Raw genomic sequence first — 5,942 nt, forward strand, 5'->3', positions numbered from 1 at the left:
GACTAAATAAACGATCAGTAGGGGTTTGTGAGCTGCTTAGCGCCTAACGAAATGATAAGTACGAAAGATTTGCTGATCTGACGCTTTTAAAGGCGCTGAATGCTCTCTGAATGGAGAGGCAAATAGAGCTGCGCGGCTGAAGCGCGATGTACTGACAGTGTACCAGCCTCCTCACATCATGTAGTAATTGCTCTTCATTTTCATCTCCACCCCTTTCCCCCATCCCTGCCATTTGTTCTGTCCAATAAGTATTGAGAGCGAGTAATTATTTCCCCTTTGTTTCGCGTCCTCCGCTGCGCGCCGCAGAGACAGTCGTGCCAGTAGTTGAGCCGAGGTTGGGTGAGAATGTAAAGCGACTTAATTGTCATCGACACTTACATTAAGAGCCAAGCAGCACAGCTGAGCCCAGCGGAGATTGTTCAATGAAACCTGTGCGTAAGAAGAGCTACACATGCATTTTTCCAACTCTATCACACGCACAGTCATCCCTTTCATCTGGGCCTTGAATCACAGTCTTTGAGAGAGATGTAGGAGAGAAAGACGGTGAGAGAGAGAGAGAGAGCATGTGCATTGTGCAAGAGCACATCTGTGCGGCTGCCTGCAGTCGATTGGTTTTCCTTCTTTTGATGTCAATTCTGTTTCAGTTTTAATTCACCTGCATCTTTTCTTTTCTTTTATGGTTTTCTTGTCACATGACAACATGACTTCCAGCATTGAACTAAGGAAAATTATATGGGTTCATTACATATAGGCTAATATTGTTTGAGGAAATTTATTTATTTATTTAAAATATACGTGCCACCATGAAGTTTAGGCTATGGGTTTCATATTAATAATAATAAATCATAATTTCATAATAACACTTAGAAATACAGTATAAGGCAAACACACACACATATTATTTCTGATAACAATAATAATTATTTTATTTATTTTTATTTACATATTTACCCATACAACTGCAGTACAGCTTTGATATTTAGGCTAGTATTATAGTAAGCAAACTATTTTTCTTCTCTCCTTTACTCAGTAAGTGCGTGGGAGGACAAGTCATGTTCATATACAAGGTAGGGAGGGATGTGTTGGGATAGAGAGGGGGAATGAGGGATGCTCAGGGGGATCTCTGATAGATAAGGCACGGATTGTGAGCAACTCAGCTGGTCAGATCTGCTCTCTGAGCTCTGAGCTGCCATTAGCCGATCCACTCTGTGCTGCCGTGATGGATGGATGCTCTTAGAATGGACAAGGACCGGGGAGAGAGAGGCAGAGCGAGAGAGCATCAGAGATGGTGGGAGGGTTATTAAAGAGAAGGAGGGAGTGATATAAATCGAAAGGGGTGAGAAAGAAATTAATGATGGGGGGAGAGACAGACAGAGTGAGAGATTCACGAGGAACAGAAGGCAGTGATGGGAGAGTCTCTCATCTGTAAATGAGATTGTCCCTGATGGCCATTTTCTCCCCCAGTTCGCTCATTCTTCTTTCCCTCACAAACCTCATTGCTCTGCTGGACGCAGGTCTCAATACCGGGCTCCGCAAGTGCTGACAGTGAAAAACGGAGACACTGGAGGGAGTCAGGCCTCGGAAGGCTCTTCGTATTTTCCCCTCTCTCACGCAGTCACTTCACGCCACTTGGCCCTGAAGCCTTCAAAACAAGGGAGGCCTGAGAGGGCACATTAGTCAACAAAAAAGTTTAAGAGAAAAATACATCAAAAGTGTAAAATGCTAAAGCAAGTTTGCTTGTAGCACACCAGTCTTAGGATTTCAGTTTAATTACACCGCTGTCTGGTATACCTGATTTCAACTGGTAAATCCAGTTGCCTGATCTTTCCAAATATTCGCTGTTGTAAATATCAATGCTCTATATTGCACCGCTCATCTGGGTAACTGAAACCAGCTCTCCTTTCTTTCTCGTTTCACACAAATGCAACTTGCACCATCTTTCAAAGAAAATCACCTTCAGTATTAATATTAGTGTAATATTGTGTGACGTTCATGTCATTGTTTAGCTGATTGTTTTGTTCATTGTGAATTTTTTCTCTCAGAGGAAACTACTAATAAAATGATTCAAAGTTTTATACTAAATAAAAATTGTAAAATAATTTTAACCTATCAGTTTCATGAATTTTATTATTATATCTGTGCAATATGCAAAATAATTATCGATCACCAGAACATTTGAAAGTTTTGTCAGTTATTGAGCATTTCATGATATGTATGAGTTGTTTATAGAGTTTTATCTTGCGAAATTACTGTACATTATGACTACTGTCCCTGGAATCCAATCCTGTGATATTTTGTGTCCAATTATTTACTTACTTGTTAAGTAGTAAGTTGGATGTAGTAAGAGTAGTAAGATATCATTGTATATACCAAGAAATACTGTACTAATAAGAAGAATATTGAAATAATTAACATACATAATTACAAAAAAATGGCCAAAAAGCACCATGGTACAGTATGATCATGATTTATGGATATGTTTTACTGTAGTCCCATTTGAAATACCTTGTAGTGCCACATACATGATATGAATATGGTAATAATTATTCAATAACATGGTATCAAATATCAAAGTACCATCTGATACCTTCACTGTATCAAGGTACTGCTCTTTTTTTATAAGTGTACTGGCTCATGTTCCTATCCATTATTTCTTTTTTTTTTTGACATAGCTTTACAATTTTTACCGTCTGCTCTGATGGTATTAAATAGCGTCAGAGCCTCCTGCTTTCTACACTGAGTGGCGGCTTGGATTGGTTTATTCCTCTTAGAATGGATGACACCCATTTCAATGGGATTTGCTTTAAATAACAGGCTAAAGGTAAAAGCTCTTCGGCTTTAGCATGGGATACGTCGAACAGGCACACACTTCTGTCTGATCTGAGCAGTGTCAGTAGTGAGAGCTGTCAGATTTAAATTAAAATATGTTGAGGTGTTACCACACCAGAACAGAAGCCTGCGCTATTGTCTTATAAAAGACACGCACGCACATACACAACACACACAATAGCTCCACAGAACATTATAGCCCCAAACCATAGGTTACTCCTTTTAGTGGATTGGGTTGCTTTGGCATAAGGTGAAGCAATACCTTCAGTATTCAGGTTACAACTCTGAACGAAAAGAATAAGCCTATTAAATGTGCATCAGTTTTGTGGCCGGCTTTAAGTGCTTTTGTGGCCCAAGCAAATGGAACAGAAATGTTCCTTTTCAATTGTAGAGATTCTCAGTCAACTCACAACAATCTCTATCGATAAACCTGTTTTGTCTTTTCAGTGGCTCATATGAGCTCTCAAATGTATTGTGAGACTTGAAAGCTCAAGAGGTGGAGAGTTTCTTCTACGCACACCTGCTGAAAAATACAGCTTTTGTAAAAAAAAAAAAGGTGAAAGTCCAGACTGAGTACAGACTGTGAAGCACTCAAGCTGTAATAAAATGTGTTTAAATACATATTCAGGGGTGTCAAGCACTTTTATAAAGATGCTTGAGAAACAGACAAACAAAAACATAACATTATTTTTTTTGCTAATTTAACAAATTACTATGTTATAAATAAAAGTAAGACTCAGTAGTCTAGTGTATGGAAGCTTTTCTCGCAATTTGGATGTTTTTCTCTGAATTTTTTTGTTTTTGTTTTCTGCCACAGAATAAAAAATAAAAAGGATAATTGGTAATTGCGACTTTTTATCTCACATTTCTGACTGTACATCTAGCAATTCTGTGAATTTTCTTAGAATTGTGAGAAAAAGGTCTAAATTTTCAGATATAAACTCAGAATTGCAAGAAAAAATGTAAACTGTGTGATAAGTCACAGTTACCTTTTTTATTGTTTTTATCCCGTGGTGGAAACAAGCTTTCTTACTTGCAAAACTTACTTGCTGCCTGCATGCTTTTCATTTAGCATGCAGACAGACCCAAGTACAAATTCTGAAGTATTATATATATTTATTCTATTATAAAATAAAATAAATAATCTAATAAAATAACATAATAATAATACACACACACACACAAACACACACACACACACGTGGATGTGGATCTATCATATTATATGCCATTTTAATAAATAGGTGGAAAATACACTGTGCTTGTACAAGTGCATTTGTGATTGCAAGCTTACCCTTCTTTCTGTGTCTGATGTGCATGTTTGTAACGGTTATGGTTGTTCTGAATGATGACTAGCATTATTGTCTGTGTGATTAACTAGAGCTCACTTGCATTGGTTTGTTCACTGCACTGAAGTGAGTGCATCTCTGTAAGGTTAAGACATTAAGCCTGATTTATTAAAGCAATAAGCCACTCAAGGCCATGCGTTACAGTTATTTTGCTACAGCTAAGGGACGTTCTTAGGCTAGAAGTGAAGCAGACTGCTTAAAACCCCTCTTAAACATGATAAAATCACTGTAACACCCAGCCTCAAGTGTCTTGTTGTGTTCATACATTGGTGCCAGCAGCAAAGTGATAAAGACGCCACTAGCCACTAGGGTTTGGGGTTTTATGCTAGTCTGTGTATATGAGCATATATAAATGCAAAGATTGTTGAACAAGTGTTGAGTAACTTGGGAATTCGATTAGAGTGTGTGTGTGTGCGTGTCTTAATGTGTATAAAAGCCAGTGTGTGTGAAAGGGAGAATAAGTACGAGAGGTTAAGACGGCCGTGCTCCTGAGGGAACACGGCAATACGGTGTTACACTCCAGAGCCCCACAGACAAATTAATTCACTTATTGACACCTCTGACACATCTCAGTGACTTGTTAAATTAACAATTGATCACACTCACTCGCTCTTTCTCTCCTTTTTTCTATTCCCGTCTCTGTTTCCTGTTTCTCCTTCGGCCGATCTCTTTACATGCCCGGCACGTTTAGTCATTATTATAATTACGCGGCAGCCTGCAGGAGTCTGGTCATTAGCGATAGAGGGGTGTGAGATAATCGGGACAGTGGCTGGCCTCAGCACGCCTTTGCAGGGATGAGGGCAAGGAGAAAGACCCCGGCTCCGACAGTGGCGGACCACTCTCATTGATTATCTAAATCCACATCCAAACAGGACATAGTGGCAGGGTCACAAAATACAGGGACAATAATAAGAAAGAGGACAAAAGCAGATAATCATAATTTGCTGCACACTTTGTGGCAATTCTTTCCTTCATGAGATCTTCTCATTGACTGTATGAGTTTTAGATCAGAATTGGCTAATGTTTGAGGTATGCTCTCGGTGGACTGATCCACAGATCTATGAACGGTTTTGTGTTTTGTTCCCCCAGTCAAGTCTTCGTCCTTGACATTTGGCTATTGTGATTCCCAGTGTTGCTTGGTTTCCAGGTCTGATTTTTTCGAGCATAAACTTTGTTTCAGTTGTTTCTCCTAAAATATCTTAAAAAAAAAACATTTTGACATATAATACAAATTTAGAGCTTTTTAATGAATTAAAATGTTCATTTTAGAAGAATTCAAGGAGAAAAAAAAGGTATTTTTCTTTTTTCATGAAGTCAGATTTTGGACAAATTTTAAATTGCAGACGCTGTGTACGAAAACCTTTCAAAGATGATTTAAAAAAAAAAAAAAAAAAAATTTAATTTATTTTTGTGGGCTGAACTGTTGGTCAGGTTTTTTTTTAGAGTCGCACAGATGGCTGAGAGATGTTGGTGCACATTGTTGTCAGGTGTGATTGTAAAAAAGAAAAAAAAACTGACATATGTGTGTGTGTGTGTGTGTTTTTGCTTGTGTGTGTAATACATTTGAGAGAAGTGTAATAATGTAGCAGATTGTACTGCTTTGGGGCAGAAAGTTTATTAGCCTGTAAGTGCTATAGTTACACTATACCTTCATAAAGCACACAGGAACCTGTCTAGAGTTATAATTTAACACACACACACACACGCACGCACGCACGCACATATACACACACACACACACACACACACACACACACACACAGA

This window comes from Sinocyclocheilus rhinocerous, unplaced genomic scaffold (genome assembly GCF_001515625.1).
Source record: "Sinocyclocheilus rhinocerous isolate Xijiao unplaced genomic scaffold, SAMN03320098_v1.1 scaffold711, whole genome shotgun sequence".
Lineage (NCBI taxonomy): Eukaryota > Metazoa > Chordata > Actinopteri > Cypriniformes > Cyprinidae > Sinocyclocheilus > Sinocyclocheilus rhinocerous.